Below are 18,279 nucleotides of genomic sequence, written 5' to 3'. Positions count from 1 at the left end.
TATAATCCTGCGAAGACGGACATGTAAAATAGAATATAGGACAGACAAAATTACAAAACACAAACATATAACAAGAACAAAAAATTATAGCACAAAAATTAAACGAAAATTAAATATTTCATACCCTGAAGAATTACTGTCGAAACAAAATTGTCATAGCATCAGATAAAACATTTTAAAATGTTTTGGAATAAATAATAAAAGAAAGCAAGAGTGATAATGCGAAATCATTCAGATGATCAGGACAGATAATGTATGGGTGCGCGCGTAGCAGGAACAATAACTTAATCTTTGTATTTTAAGAGTAACGATAATTTCAATCTTTTTTTAAATACATATAAAGAAGGAGAATTTTTTAAGTAATCAGAAAAGGAATTCCAGAGGTTTGGACCTTCATATATAAACGTATTTTTAGCGAAGAGAGTTCTAAGCAAAGGCAAATGAAACTCTTCTGATCGTCTCGTTGGGTAATAATGAATTGCGCGATTTCTTAAAAACATATTCTCGAAAGAATTTGGCAACAAATCGTTAGTATACTTAAACATAAATTGACCTAATTGAAGCAGATATAAATCTTTTACTTTCAGAATACTACTATCGTAGAAAAGTGGATCAGTATGAGCACGAAAATCTACTTGATTAATAATTCTAACCGCTCTTTTTTGCAACATTAAAAGTTTGTCTAAGATAGTTTGGTGAGCGTTGCCCCAAGCAAGTAAGCCGTAATTCAAATACGGTAATGTTAGAGAAAAATATAATGTTAGTAAGGCAGAAGGTGGAAGTTGGATCTTTAGTCTATTTAGTATACCTATGTTGCGTGAAATCTTTTTAGAAATATTATCGATATGAATCTTCCATGAAAGCTTATTGTCAATTATTACACCAAGAAACTTAGAATATAATACCTTTTCTAAGGGAGTGTCATCAAAAACTATATCAGCTGGTAAGGCATCAATTGAATTACTAAAAAGGATATATTTGGTCTTTTCTAAATTTAGAGATAATCTATTTGCTCGAATCCACTGAGTAATGTTTTTTAGTTCAGTATTCACAATTTCAACAAGGGTGTTCGGATTTGAATGAGAGAAAAACAAGTTTGTATCGTCAGCAAATAATATAAAAGATGCCATATCTGATGATCTATAAAAATCGTTGATATAGATAATAAACAATAGAGGGCCTAGCAAACTCCCTTGAGGGACACCACAAGTAATATCCCGCAATTCAGAGGAACAGCCATTCAGAAAAATATATTGTTTTCTATTGGAAAGATAACTCCTGAACCACTCCAAAGCCTTCCCACGTATACCATAATGTGAAAGTTTATGAAGTAAAATGTTGTGGTTGATAGTGTCGAAGGCCTTGGAGAAGTCCAGGAGTATTCCAACCATATGAGAAGATGAATCGAGAGCATGGGCTACCTTTTCAACAAGTGATAATAACGCATGATTTGTACTATGTTTAGCTCTAAACCCATATTGATTATCACAAAAAATATCATGATCTTTTAAAAAAGCAATTGTTCTTTTATATATCAATTTTTCTAAAACTTTTGAGAGGGATGACAATAAAGATATAGGGCGATAATTGTTCACATCTTGATTGTCGCCTTTTTTAAACAATGGAATGACCTTTGCTACCTTCATCGTATTTGGCACTATCCCATCTAAAAAAGACAAATTAAATATATGTACGAGTGGATCAACAATAAAAGGTATTATCCCCTTTAATATAACATTGTTGATACTATCAAAACCAGAACTCTTTTTGTTATTTAAATGAGAAACAATATCCATTACCTCATTCCTGTGAGTTGGAACAAAGAAAATAGAGCTTGAATTTGGAGGATTTAAAAAATCTCTAAAAGATTTATTTGATGTAGGTATTTTTTGTGCTAACTTCTCACCAATTAAGGAAAATGTGTATTAAACAGGTTAGCAATTAGGTTGGGATTATCGATTACATCATTATCTCTTTTTATCTTAGTAATTTCATTTTTGTTTTTGGTTAAATTCATAGCTTGTTTGAGGACTCTCCAGGTATTCTGCATGTCGCGTTTATACAACTCTAAGCGACTTGTAAAATATTTCTTCTTTTCAAAACGCAAAATTCTGGTTAAAGCATTCTTATATGAAGTATATTTTTGTTTTTTTCTATCTGTAAATTCGGATTTGTAATTGTAGTACAATTTATTCTTTTTATTTATACACTTTAAAAGAGATTTCGATATCCAGGGAAGTCTAGGAGTAATTTTATTATTTGTTTGACATTTTTGAAGGGGAATACACGCATCTAGTTCTTTATTCAGAATATCTAAAAATATGTTGTACGAACTATTAACATTATCAGTGTTGTAGACATTTGACCAGTCTACGTGTTCTAAACTCGCTCCAAGTCTAGCTATGTTTTCAGGGGAAGCTTGACGTCTTAATTTGGGAGGCTGTCCACCACTACTTAAATTAGAAAGAGTAAACTGAGAGAAAATTGGGTAATGATCAGATATATCAGACAGTATGACATATGAATTGGGATGCGGAATAATGTTACTGAAGATATTATCAATCAATGTTGCCGATACATTAGTGACACGAAATGGCTTAGTAACAAGAGGAAAGAATGCATTTGATAAAAATGTTTCTAAAAAATCATGACATGAACTTTCATTATTATATTTTAGTAAGTTGATATTGAAGTCGCCCATTATACAACAATCTTTATTATTCATTACTGGATTATGCAAAATATTCCTGAGGGATAACAGGAAGTCAATGTTATTGCTATTTGGAGGGCGGTAAATTACACCAATTATCATATTTCTCCGGCCTGGCAATTGGATTTCAATAAAAAGGGATTCTAAGATATCATTCATTATAGTAACATCCTTGCAAATATTGAAAGAATATTTTTTTGAAACGTATAGGCCAACACCGCCCCCAGACTTTTCTATCCGACTATTGAAAATAAAATCGTGTTCATATAAGGCAAAAGGTGGGTTAGGATTCGTGGACAACCAAGTCTCAGTGAGCCCAATTACAGAGGGAAGACATTGAGATGAATTATCTAAGAGCAATTGAAAATCATCAAAGTGTCTATTAATGCTTCTAATATTCAAATGGAATAAAGAAAATGTATTTTTATCGTTATTATTGCACAAAATGTTTTTAAATTGCTCGTTAGAAATATACTCAGTTAAGGAATTGGCTATAGCATCGTCGTATTGATCATCTGGAAGAGAATTAAAAGCTAAATGATTATGTAATGTATCCATTTAAACCATTGATAATACGAGCGTTTTGTGACGGGTAGAAAATACAATATATATGATAAAGCACAGTATCCTGGAGAGGTGATTCAGAGTATAGACCTACTATTCCGGCGAGGGTATGAAAGAAAAAGGTAGGACAAAACAAAACATGTAAATGTGAACAGATACAAACGGAATACAAACACATAACATTTACAAAAACATATGAATTAAAAAAGATCTTCGCAGGATTGAAAAACACATGACTCAGGTATGAGAAATCGTAATACATCATTACAAAAAACACGAAATTTGAAGCTTGTCATTAGAGCTGTGGTAGAACATGAATTATCAAAAGGTAAGGTAACGGTCATTGCCTTGGTAAATCAGTAAGGTATTCAATTTTGTCTCCCTGATCGTTTGCACCGGAGATGCCAACCATTCCGGAACACTCATGAGAATAAAAATAAAATACGACGAGCCGAAGAGCCAAACAAAATAGTTTTAATCGTAAGAAATCATGAAGTGCAGCCAGACTCCTTTGCCTAGCCATCAATTTAAGAAGAACCGTACCTACATGAGAATAAATTGTATTAAGTGTTCCACATGCCTAGCGAATCTGTGTATATGAGCATGCCATAATAAAGGGATATTCACAAACGTAACAGACACCTACAAAGAATTAAACTAATCAAAATAAACAAATGCACAACAAAACGCATACCACTTACGAAGTCATTCTATGCAACGAGAATGAATGTTACGTAATAGCACGTGTGGGAAGAGAAAAACAAAAACGAAAGAATAATTCAGTACGACCTCATCATTAGACCTTGAACAGGCCAAAAGGATGAATTAACAAAAGGTCATTGCTTGAGTATTTGTATTCAGCTTGAGCATTTTCACTGCGAGCAGTGAAAAGCTGATCAAAAAGTTTGCACATGCAAACAATGACAAGATCAATTCCTTCACCCGTCATCAATTCAGGAAGAGCGTAATAGAACATTTTGGATCTAAAATAAAGTATGCCGCAAAGGTCGGCAAATCTTTATTATAATTTCATTTTGTGAAAAGAGTTCAACCGAGGAACCTTGTTTGCATGAACTGAAAATAAGCAAACAAGGAAATTAATCGAAATAAGAACAATTTTTTGGTTGTCCAATGAGTGGAATTTTTAGTCGGAAAAAAGGTTTTTATTTGAGAATGATTTGCAATTTTTTGGTCGGAAAAAAAATAATTTCGTAAAATATTTATTATTTTGAAACCTTTTTTTTTGGGGGGGGTGGCAGAAATAACTGTCAAAAACCTTCCAAAGTAGTTTTTTAAAGCTATAATTCATAGTTCCATTTTCAGAGGGTCGGTCGGTTGAGGACAACCAAAAAATAATCTTATTTTTGCCTAAATACGGGGAAAGCAAAACCTTTTCAAGATATCTAGGATACATGCATTAACAATGGCATTAACACGACGTATTTGAACACATATGGAAACAAATGAAACAAAATAAATAAAAAAACAAATGAAAACAAATGACCACGCATTGAATGTCAATTGGAATGATCAACAAATATTAACACAACTCATAGTTGAAAAAAGACATATAAACTGCATCATTGAACACTTAAATCATGACAATTTGTGATCCCATGTATAGAATATAAAGTAAAATTGAACTGCAAATGGAAACATTGGTAGAATTACATGTTGGCAATTCATCGAATTTCGAATAGAATAATTCAGAAATCCTGAAAAAGTTAATATATTATAATGACCTGAACATTTTTATATTGTTCTGTTCATGATTTCAACAGTTTTGACCAGTTCAATATAATAGTTCGGCATTTAAAACTGAGATTTCTTCGAAAATAAGTTGTGGAGAAATTATGTATGATAGACAAATTACTTGACTTCACAGTTTTTCCACTTCCCAGGTCTTGTCAATGTTCAGATGCAGTGGTTGCCATGTTTGAAGGAAATCTCTTCGTTCTGATTATGCGGATTCCTGTAGACAGATTTTCCTCGCTGTGGAGCTTGAATGCAGCTGCAGCAAGATAGACGTCCGCGTTCCTCGGAGATCGTGGCCATTTGCAATTCCATATAGATAATGTGAATGTACAGCAAATGAAACATTGGTAGGCCTATATAAAAACATGACACTCAAACACTCTCAGATCGGTTGTCATTTCATCAAATTTGAAAAAGGTAATTTATAAATCCTGAGAAGTGAATACATTAAAATGATCTGAAAATCCAGTGTTCTGTTTATGATTTCAATAACTTTGATCAGGTTGGTAGACTAGTTCGGCATACAGTATAAAACGGAATTTCTTCGAAAATAATTAGTGAAGAAACTTCAATAATTTTTAGCAGTTTAAAGTTTGGCATATAAAACTGGAAATTCTTCGAAAATAATTTGTGAAGAAGTTATTACATAATTATTAAAGATAAGATTACTTAACTTCGAAGTTGGTCCACTTTCCGGGTCCAGTCGATGTCCCAAATGCTGGTTGCCTCGTTTGAAGGAAAATCTTCGTTCCGTTTATGCGGATTCTTGTAGACAAACGTTCCTCTCTGCGGAGCTTGAATGCAGCTGCAGCGAGGCGTCCACGTTCCCTTTTCATGGCGGGTGGGAGATCCGTTCTGATGGTGACACGGGCGAATTGTTCATCAGGCGTGGTCATCTGATCGGACGTCCCTGGCGTGGTCGCGGCCTGGGGGATGTTTCGAGTAGAGTCATGGCTCGTAGAAGGCATGTCATCAGCCTGCTTGGGGCGTTGCCTTGAAGACTGCTCATACGCGTTCAATAAGCGATCGCGATCCGCCATTCTGACGAATCGTATGATAATTGGTCGAATCGTGGGCTGGTTACTAGCTCGTTGGGGGGCAGGCAGACGATGTGCATTTACGAGGGGAATCAGTTCTAGCCTATAGGCCTTTATTTTTTACAATCGAGACACCTGAAAAGGGATAATTAGATACTCTTATATGAAATACAAAAAGACAATAGGTAGGCCTACTTGGCAAATAGTGCGAATGCACAAAATGTTGCAAATATTGATTCACACCACAAAACGGACATTTTCCAGAGCACTTAAAACAACAAAAGTTAGTCAATCAAACAAAATAATGAAAGATCGATGTCCGAGCTGAATGATGTTTTATATATTGATATCCTCTGAACCTTCTGAAGTTTAAACCGGCAGGGCAGTAGACTGCAAATCGCCAGCGTGCTGCTCACGTGTGAGTCAGAGTGTTGCTCTAAAACTTTCTACTGATGTTTTGTTTTTTATATAAGGATTCAAGTCATTCCAAGCTATGATTGTTCTTGGAAATAATGAGTTTTTGTAAGTATCTGTCCGGGCAAATGGCACTTCTATGCGAGTACCACTATTATTCCTCGTCTCCCTTGTCGAAATCAAGTTAATGTATTCCTCTTTGTTTATATCAACATTATTGATTTCCCTTCTTCTTTCCAGCGTATCGAGTTGGAGATCTTTTTAATATTCCACTGACGCTACTTTCACGGCTATAATCGCCACAGCAAAAACCGGCTGCCTTGCGTTGAACCCCTTCAAGAGTTCTAATTTAATCAACCTTTTAAGGATCCCATGCACAAGTGGCGTACTCTAATACTAATCTGACTAATGATTTATAGGCTATGAATTTGACATCCCTTGGACAGAACCATAAGTTTCTTCGTAGAAAGCCAAGGGTTTTGTGGGCTTTGTTAGCTGTTTTATCCACTTGTTCCCTCCATGATAATTTATTGTCCAGCTGAACCCCCAGATATGGATGGGACGTTGTCTTTTCTAACACCTGTCCACAAAAATATAATCCCTGAGAGGAGGCGATTTCTTCTTAGATACCGACAAAACGGTGCACTTTGAAGGGTTGAAGCTCATTTTCCAAGTACTTTGCCATTTTTCCAGCGACCGGAGATCATCTTGCAAGTTGCACATGTCTTCCTCTTTTGCAACTTTGGTATACAACAAGCAGTCGTCCGCGAACAATCTAGCCTGACTTTTTAACTTTTCAGGCATGTCGTTGATATATGTCAGGAACATCAGTGGTCCGAGAACTGTTCCTTGCCGTACGCCTGATACAACATCTTTGGAGGATGACGTGCTCCCTTCACATATTGCCCTCTGTGTCCTTCCAGTCCAGAAACCCCGGATCCAGTTTAGGAGATTTCCTCTTACTCCACAATGATTAAGTTTACCCAGGAGGCGTTCGTGCGGTACCTTGTCAAAGGCCTTTGTGAAGTCCAATATTGCCATGTGAATGGAATCCCCCCTATCAAGAGCTTTGCTACATCATTAACTGTTAAAATCAACTGTGTTTCTGTAGAACGCCTCGCTCCGGACCCATGGTTATCAAGAATCCACCAGAATCCCGTAGTCTTCAAAATGGTCCATGATGTGGGAGTGGACAATGTGTTCCAGGATTTTGCTCAGAACACATGTCAGGGAAACCAGTCTATGGTTATCTGGTTAGTGCTTATTTCCTTTTTTTGAACACAGCTTGCCTCCTTTAATTGGCGGGGAAGGGTGGCAGTATCCACTGATGTTTGGAACAGATCGGTGAGAATAGGTGACAACTTATCCGCGAATATCTGCAAGAACCAAGGAGGAATCTGATCCGGACCTGGAGCTTTGATATCAAAACTTGATAATTTAAGCTACATATCAGCCTTTTGAGCAAGATATGTATCTTATCTAACAGGCAATGCGAGCGCGATGCGCGAGCGAAACTTTATATTGACATTAAATATTTTCAAAAATTGTTTTCCAATTAAGTCTTGTCTTGACCTTATTTATTCACTCGTCTTCCTCCGTTTATGTTTCGTCTTCTTTTCCCCCTTTCTACCCTTTTTTTCTTTCCCCGTTTTTCCCAATTTATTTGCTCTGGGGAGGGGGTCCTCGAGCCCCCTGGATCCGCCTATGTTAGTAGTTGTTATGATAAACACGATGCATATCTATTAAGTAATGAATGCGAGCGCGAAGCGTTAGCTGAAAACTTTTATAATGATGAGTTGTCAGGTTAAAATATCAAATATTTTCAACTTGTGCTTCTCGTTTGCATAAAAAAATGTGAGGTCGGGATGCGTATATACCTAAACAATTCATTGATGCCAGCGCGAAGCGCGAGCTCATTTTGTTTTATATACTGACTTAAGAAGGACTCTTTTAAGGTATAATTCCTATTTTAATTGCTTGTCCTTTTTATCTTCCTTTTTCGGTTTCTTATCCCATTTTTTGCCCACCATGGGGGGGGGGGGCAAAACTTCCTTGTAGAATAATTTCAGCCAAAAACCCTCCTCATAGTGATACATTCGTGGTGTTATATACTCTGCGTTTTACACAAGTCAACACAGCTCGATAAAGCACGGTTGATATTTTTCAGATTTTATTACTTTTCTTTATAAATGTAATTAATAATCATTTTGATGCAATAAAAATTATATTTGGCATCTCATAAACACTTTTTATGCATAAACCAACATTCACTCTGGCCAATTTTAAAGTAGCACATAACACAAAGTTTATATGCTACACAATTTGCTTAATGTAATTTGTCTTTTCACAGATATTTCAAGTAGCCAATCAAAATTTTGTATCAAGGTGACGTCATATCGGCTTTAAATCATGTTCAGTGGATTCTCCACCCAAAATTACCCTTAATCAACATGTTAAAGTAAAAATCTAACACAGAATATAATTTTGGCGCACTTTAAACTCATTCTGGCCCACTGTGCGGCGGCGTCAACATCAAATCTTAACCTAAGGTTAAGTTTTTGAAATGACATCATAACTATATGACATCAAATATATGGACCTAGTTCATTAAACTTGGACACAAGATTAATCAAGAATCACCAAACATCCTGCATGAGTTTCACGTAACATGACCAAGGTCATTTATGGTCAACGAACTTTGGCCGATTTGGGGGTATTTGTTGAATTACCATCATAACTTTGAAAGTATGTTGGTCTAGTTCATAAAACTTGGACATAAAGGTAATCAAGTATCACTGAATATCCTGTGCAAGTTTCAGGTCACATGACCAGGGTCAAAGGTCAATGAACTTTGGCCATAATGGGGGTATCTGTTGAATTACCATCCTATCTCTGTAAGTGTATTGGTCTAATTCATGAAACTTGGACATAAGAGTAATCAAGTATCACTGAACATCCTGTTCCAGTTTCAGGTCACATGATAAAGGTCAAAGGTCATGTAAGGTCAATGAACTTTGGCCATGTTGGGGTTTTTTGTTGAATTACCATCCTATCTCTGTAAGTGTATTGGTCTAATTCATAAAACGTGGAAATAAGAGTAACCAAGTATCACTGAACATCTTGTGTGAGTTATAGTAGTTTTCAAAGTCAGCACTGCTGCTATGTTGAATCGCGTGATGCAGGTGAGACGGCCAGAGGCATTCCACTTGTTTCTCTTCTTTATCCCTTTTCTTCTCCCTTTTTCTTTGTCTTTCATTTTCTTTTTTTCTTCTCTTCGTTTCTCCCTCTTATAGCCCGGGAGCCAGGTGCATTTTGATCAAACGAACGAGGTACCAACATCTGACCATTGGAACATATAGAAATGAATGTAGTATTTGCAAATATGGGCGTCTGCCGTGGCCTATCTGCTGCATGTGGCCACTGGGGCCAGTTAAAAATGGCCCAAAATTGGTTTTGATCAAACATGCTAGGTACCACTTCATATTCCTATCAAAGATACAAGTGTACCCCGCAGTTTAATAAATAGCCCATGACAGACAAATTTTCTGCTGTTTAGGGCCCGACAGACGCCCCCAAAGGCCCATAATTTGGGGTCTTATTCAAAGATAGGAGGTACCACTTGAAACAAGTTTTAAATGAAAGCTGGGATACAACAAAGCACAGAATGACCCATGACAGACAAATTTTCTGCTGCATTGGGCCCAACAGACACCGTTAAAATGTGGCCCAGAGGCCCATTACTGTATAATTGACCAAGATAAAATGTTCGAGGTACCAATTCAAACCCATTTGAGATTGTCAGACCAATCTTGCAAACTATAGTAATCACCCTGACAGACAAATTTTCTGCTGCCCAGTGCCCAACAGATGGCCCTAAAGGCCCCTAAATTTGGGTGTCAATCAAACATAAGAAATACCACTTGAAACCTGTTTTAAATGAAAGCATGAATGATTCAGCGGAAAGAATAGCCCATGACAAACAAAATTTCTGCTGCATTGGCCCTGACAGACGCCCTTGAAATGTGATCAAAAGGCTATTTTGGCCCATTGACCTAGATGAAATATTTAAGGTACCAATTCAAACTCATTTGAAATTGTTAGACTAAGTTTGCAAACTATAGTAATCACCCCGACAGACAAATTTCCTGCTGCCCAGTGCCCAACAGATGGCCCTAAAGGCCCCTAAATTTTGGTCTTCATAACGCATTGGAGATAAAAACTTAAAGCTAATACAGTCAAACCTGTGTTAGTGACCACCTGTCTATAGTGGTCACCTGCCTATAGTGACCACTAAAACCGCTTCCCATGGAGGCAGATTGTGTGTATAAGAACCTGTCTATAGCAGCCACCTGTCTATAAAGGCCACATTTTCCGTTTCCCTTGGGTGGTCTCTATAGACAGGTTTCACTGTATTTATTAAATCTATAAATACCCCATAGCGCAGAATGGCCCAAGACAGACAACATTTCTGCTGCATTGTGCCTGACAGATGTCCTTCAAATTTGGCCAAAAGTCCCAGTTTAGCCCATTGACCTCGATGAAACATTCAAGAAACTAATTTGAACAAACACAAACTAACCAAGCGTATTTCGTATAGTACTAATGTATTTATGGCAGAATTTTCTGCTGCACTTTGCCACTCAGGGTGACTTTGGACACCAGAAAAGTTATATTATCTTTGTTGTTTGCTTTTTTGAAAATATTGTTATGATTTTTTAAATATATCCCTATCAAAATACACAAAATACCTTAAAATGCCTTAAAGGTCAAATCCACCCCAGAAAGTTTTATCTTGAATTAATAGGGATAAATAAAACAAGTATAACACTGACACTTTTATCAAAATCAGATGTAAAATAAGAAAGTTATGACACTTTAAGGTTTCTATTATTTTTCACAAAATAGATATGCACAACTCCGTGATATGCAAATGAGAGAGTCGACCATTTCCTCAACTCACTATTTCTACATACTTATAGTTTTTAAAGTGTTTGAATTATAGAATGTTTTATTTTTTACAGATTTGACCTTAATGACCAACTTGCCTGAACCTTATATCGTCAAACAATGATAGTTCCACATGTTCAGGGAAGTATGAAACTTTGTTTCACATGACAATGTGGGTGAAATTAAAATATTTCATATACACACTGTAGAAAATTAGTGAGTGGGTGACCTCATCAGTCTCCTCATTTGCATACCATTCAGGATGTGCATAACAGTTTTGGGCAATTTAGCAAAACTTTAAAATGCTTGTTGATTTTTTTAATCTTTTATTCAAATAAATTTCATTTGGGGTGGACTTGTCCTTTAATAGTTTGCCTAATGCCAGCCTGGTGTACAATACTCATCAAAATCATTTCTGAATACATGAATTTATCATATGATCTATATCAATCATGGTTATGATGGTAAGCAAACTATGTGCTGACCAGTAGCCAGGAATGAGAAAATACTTGAACAACATCTTCAAAACATAAATTAGAAAAAAATATGGATACTGCAACAATTATAACCCATGCAAGACTGACTTATGACTTAGTATAAGGCGTGATAGACACACTTGATAGTGGTTTAGACTAGAATTTGATGCCTTTGGTATTAATAACATGATTCAAAACATAGAGTAGGCTACCAATGTACAAAAACTGTAACATCTGTTTCAAATGCAATATTGAAATAACTTGAAAGCTCAGAACTCTGCATCATTCTCGGAGTCGTCACTCCAAGATGGTTCTGAACTTGAATCCCCAAGGTCAAATTCAATGAACTCATCAAGTAACTCATCAAGTTCATCACTTTGGAGTCCTTCGCATTGTCCACCAGCTTGAAACAGATCATCTGGGAGAGCAGGACCTGTGAACCAGTCAGGGCTGTAGTATCCATTCTTTGTCTTCCATCCATAGTTCTCAGGGTCCAAACCATATCCAGGATTTGGCAAATCAGCACATCCCCATATGACGGCAACAAAGTGGTCAGCAGATAGTTTGCCTACCATCATAACCATGATTGATATAGATCATATGATAAATTCATGTATTCAGAAATGATTTTGATATTGTACACCAGGCTGGCATCAGGCAAACTATTAAAGGACAGGTCCACCCCAAATGAAATTTATATGGATAAAAGATTAAAAAAATCAACAAGCACATCCTGATTGGTATGCAAATGAGGAGACTGATGAGGTCACCCACTCACTAATTTTCTACAGTGTGTATATGAAATATTTTAATTTCACCTCATTGTCATGTGAAACAAAGTTTCATACTTCCCTGAACATGTGGAACTATCATTGTTTGATGATATAAGGTTCAGGCAAGTTGGTCCTTATGGTCAAATCTGTAAAAAATAAAACAATCTATAATTCAAACACTTTTAAAAGTATTGAAATAATGAGTTGAGGAAATGTTCAACTCTCTCATTTGCATATCACTGAGTTGTGCATAACTGTTTTGTGAAAAATAATAGAAACTTTAAAGTGTCATAACTTTCTTATTTTACATCTGATTTTGATAAAAGTGTCAGTGTCACTAGCGTACCTAAGGGAGGGAGGGGAAGACTGCCCCCCCCCACGACGAGTCACAAGCAAAAAAAAAGAAGCAAAAAAAGGAAAGAAAAAAAGAAAAGAGGGAAAAGGAAAGAGAGAAAAAGGTGGAAGGGGAGAAAGAAGAAAGAGGTTAAGAAAAAGGGGGAAAAACTGGACTGCAGACTGTCAGAATAAAATGATAAACTGTCGAACACACGGGGCTGTTCCAACTGATTTGTTTTTTTAGTTCCACCATCTTTGTCGGTAAATGTCAATTTAACTGTACACTTTTATCAGTAAATTGTGATTTTTACCCAATGCGACTTTTAGAGCTTTCTGAGCATGGACTGGGCTGACCAGGGACAGGAAAAGGGTAGAAAATTATAACAATAAAAATTTCGCTCGCGCTACGCGCTCTCATCAATTTTTTAGTTGGGTAGTACTGGGTACCTAAAATAAATGTCCAGTTTTCAGGTTTAGAGATACCCATCTTATAAAACTGATTAGAATGTCTAGTGTCCAGTTAGAAATATTAAATTTTTTTAGCTCGTGCTTCACGCTCGCACAATTTATTAAGGAAGATATCCATCCTATTCATAGTTAAGTGCATAAAAATGTATCGTTTTAGGTCTATTTTTTATAGAAAATTTCAGCTCGCGCTTTGCGCTCGCAATTATTATTTTTATATAATTTTAGTGTAAATTGTTAGGCACGTGCAATTGAAAGTGAAGAATATTGGAACATTCCTCTGGTTATTACCGCCCCCCTTTCTATCCTATGTACCTGATCCCTTCGTCCGCCTATCTATCTTTTTCCAATTTCAATTTCCTCAACCTTCTGACATTCCTGCCAGTGAGTGAGTGATCTTCCCCCATATCTAGTGATATATCATGTTACTGTCTCATATATTTTCACGTTCATATTTATTTTTTTAATGAGTGAATGGATGCATTTATTTTTGTTTAACTGTGTATATGGAAATAAAACAAATGCAAATCAATACACGAATACAACTGATTTCAATGTCAAATACCTCTTTTTATAACGTCTCCAATGAGCAGAATTGGGAACATAATGTAAACACCTTCAAAGAGGAATAAAAAAAAGTATTTTAATAAAAACGCAATTACCACTTGGTTAGAAATATATTGATCACGATCAAAAAAATTTCATTTCTGGAATAATATACAAAAAATTAATAATTTCGACAATAAAGTGCAATCACCTGATAGCAAATATCAGTAGTAGCAAGATTCCAACTGTTTTATCGGGCATCCCCTGGCTAACCTTTCCCACCTTCAGTGCCACTTCCAGACCTACACATCCAAACGTGTATGGGGGGGGAGGCTGTAACGAGGATTACGAGCCTCGTAGTGCGAGGTTCCCATATATCCTTATGTATTGGTAATTTGATGACCCAATGTACAATTTCTGCAAGTTTCATATCATGCAAAAGGCTAAATGATAATAATTATAATAATAATAATAATAAATGTTCGCTCGCTCGAAAATTAAAAAACTGTGAAGTTGATATTTGGGTAATGATTATCATCCCCCCTTGAAAAATTGTACCTATACGTCCATGCCTACTACCCCCCCCCAACCTTGCTCATTTTTTTCGCTTGCCCCCCCCTGACGAAATATGCCAGGTACGCCACTGGTCAGTGTTGTTTTATTTACATGTATCTCTATTAATTCAAAATAAAATTTTCTGGGTTGGATTTGACCATTAGGGCATTTTAAGGTATTTGTTTATTTTGATATGGATATATTCAAATAATCATAACATACAATATTTTCAAAAAAGATTGTAAATTTTCTGGTGTCCAAAGTCACCCTGAATGGCAAAATGCAGCAGAGAATTCTGCCGTAAATACATTATTACTATACGAAATACACTTGATCAGTTTGTGTTTGTTCAAATAAGTTTCTTGAATGTTTCATCAAGGTCAATGGGCTAAAATGTGACTTTTGGCCAAATTTGAAGGACATCTGTCAGGCACAATGCAGCAGAAATGTTGTCTGTCTTGGGCCATTCTGCGCTATGGGGTATTTATAGATTTAATAAATATTAGCTTTAAGTTTTTATCTCCAATGCGTTATGAAGACCAAAATTTAGGGGCCTTTAGGGCCATCTGTTGGGCACTGGGCAACAGGAAATTTGTCTGTCATGGTGATTACTATAGTTTGCAAACTTAGTCTAACATTTTCAAATGAGTTTGAATTGGTACCTTAAATATTTCATCTATGTCAATGGGCCAAAATGGCCTTTTGGTCACATTTCAAGGGCGTCTGTCAGGGCCAAAGCAGCAGAAATTTTGTCTGTCATGGGCCATTCTGTCCGCTGAATCATTCATGCTTTCATTTAAAACAGGTTTCAAGTGGTATTTCTTATGTTTGATTGACACCCAAATTTAGGGGCCTTTAGGGCCATCTGTTGGGCACTGGGCAGCAGAAAATTTGTCTGTCAGGGTGATTACTATAGTTTGCAAGATTGGTCTGACAATCTCCAATGGGTTTGAATTGGTACCTCGAACATTTTATCTTGGTCAATTATACAGTAATGGGCCTCTGGGCCACATTTTAACGGTGTCTGTTGGGCCCAATGCAGCAGAAAATTTGTCTGTCATGGGTCATTCTGTGCTTTGTTGTATCCCAGCTTTCATTTAAAACTTGTTTCAAGTGGTACCTCCTATCTTTGAATAAGACCCCAAATTATGGGCCTTTGGGGCGTCTGTCGGGCCCTAAACAGCAGAAAATTTGTCTGTCATGGGCTATTTATTAAACTGCGGGGTACACTTGTATCTTTGATAGGAATATGAAGTGGTACCTAGCATGTTTGATCAAAACCAATTTTGGGCCATTTTTAACTGGCCCCAGTGGCCACATGCAGCAGATAGGCCCCGGCAGACGCCCATATTTGCATATACTACATTCATTTCTATATGTTCCAATGGTCAGATGTTGGTACCTCGTTCGTTTGATCAAAATGCACCTGGCTCCCGGGCTATTACTCTCTTTTCCATTATTTTCTTTTCCCATCTTCCTCTCTCTTTTTATTATCTCCCTTTCCCCTCTTTTCTTTTTGAGCTGGGGGTGGGGGTGAGGTAGTTCCACTCGCCCCCCATGCATCCGCACCTGATAGAACCCCAAGGTCTCGTATCATTTGACCTTTGGACCTCTCGATGACTTTTGATATATCTGATCATAATTTTACACACACTGCGGACTATCGGACCCGCGGTCTATCGGACCCGCGGACTATCGGACCCGCGGTCTATCGGGATGTCCCCCCTTCATCATATCACAATTGCAAAGTGACATCATTAATGTAGCTATTAGCAAGAATCTTGGAACAATGTCATTAGCATAATTAACATAGACATTCTTATTTTAGATATTGAGATTCCTAAGATTAATGAAATATCTATCTAATATAAGTAGTATTGACATGGAAGTCAAACCAATTATCCTTAAAAGACTTTTTAGATTCATTTTGTATTGTTGTTATGCAGTTACCACAATCAACTTTTTATCAAAAATTTTTGTTTTACAGATCCAGAAGATTTATATAGTTAGTGTTTATCTTCAGCACAACAAAGGATTTGGTCTCTTTTATTTGATTTGGATTTATTTCTGTTTTCACATCAGAGTTCTACAATATACACAGAGGTAATAAATGCATGTACATGCATATCGAGGGGGACATTGATTCCCTGACCAAGTTTAACTGTGTGCTTAACAGGACACTGTTATTCTAGCAAAGGGATTCATGTCTTCCAAAGGCACCGCAGAAAAAAAAAGATTTCGTTGGAAGCTCTTTCATTGAAAATTTGAAGTCCCTTACGTGGGTTGACACTATTTTTTTTAACTTATAGAAACAACAACAGAACATTTCAAGAAGTATAGATTTGTAAATTGAATTTGACAGCATATTCGAAAATTATGGCAAAGACAATGGAAAAAGAAAAGGAACTCTGCTGATTAGCCAGAAGTCTGATATTATTTTATTTTTCATTTTCACCCATTTGGCGCAAGCCCACCTTTTTTGTAACCCTTGACAAAAATGTTCCCCTTTCATTCAAGCATGATTGAAATGTATTTTTATAATGGCAAATGAAATATAAGACTTCAGTGCATCTTTTAACAAATATGTAATTAGATATAGACATCATAATTTGAAACCAAATTCTGATAGACTTCAAAACATTGTTCATTTTCTCCATTTCCATAGCTTTGCACTATTTAGGCGAAACAGTCTTACGCATGTCTTCGTGACATAATTGCAACTTTATTTTGTTTCAAGGGAGACATGTCATCATCAGCCCACCTAATGAATATTTTTGAATATGTACATACAAATGTTCACACAAGAGATTGCGAAAATTTAAATTTCAACTTGATAGCATAAAAACAAACGACGCTGAATCCGAATGAAGAGACAAAAAGTAATTATGCATGTCTCATCAATACAGGGTTTATATTCATGGTGAAATTAATTAACATAATGTTTGTAATACGAAACTATCGTTACATTATTTCAAAATGCTGTTGTAGACATATTCTGGCCCATACAGTGCGTATAAAAACGGGACAGTTTTGAAGTCTATCAGAATTTGGTTTCAAATTATGATGTCTATATATAAATACATATTTGTTAAAAGATGCACTGAAGTCTTATATTTCATTTGCCATTATAAAAATACATTTCAATCATGCTTGAGTGAACGGGGAACATTTTTGTCAAGGGTTACAAAAAAGGTGGGCTTGCGCCAAATTGGAGAAAATGAAAAAAAAATGATATCAGACTTTTAATTATTCTCTGTTAAAATCATATTATTTTCTTCCAGTAGAGTGTCCCTTTGCCGTCGAAATGGATTGCACGACCATTCCAATATTTCAAGCTTTATTGTTACATGTATATTTGTTTTCATTTTTTTTTGTATTTCTGGGACTTCAATCCTTATTTAATAGGGGCGCCCCTGACCCACCCTCATCTCTTTTTCTTCAAGTCCTGAACGCTTCATGTGACAAAAAAGTCAAAATCGCGAACAGAATTTGCTCTTACGCTTCCTGGTTTTATTGTAAAGATTGAAATCAAGTAATTTCATGCTGTTTATGATCGAAATTGTGTTGCATTTCCGCCCACTTTGCATCTATGGTACAACCCTATAAAATCAGAACGGGAACATTTTCAATGGATAATCGGACTCAATATTCCCGTGGGGTCTCTTTCCAATCAGATGTCTTTATTACTCCAGTATATGTAA

This window comes from Lytechinus variegatus, chromosome 6 (genome assembly GCF_018143015.1).
Source record: "Lytechinus variegatus isolate NC3 chromosome 6, Lvar_3.0, whole genome shotgun sequence".
Taxonomy (NCBI): domain Eukaryota; kingdom Metazoa; phylum Echinodermata; class Echinoidea; order Temnopleuroida; family Toxopneustidae; genus Lytechinus; species Lytechinus variegatus.
This window is presented reverse-complemented; position numbering follows the sequence as displayed.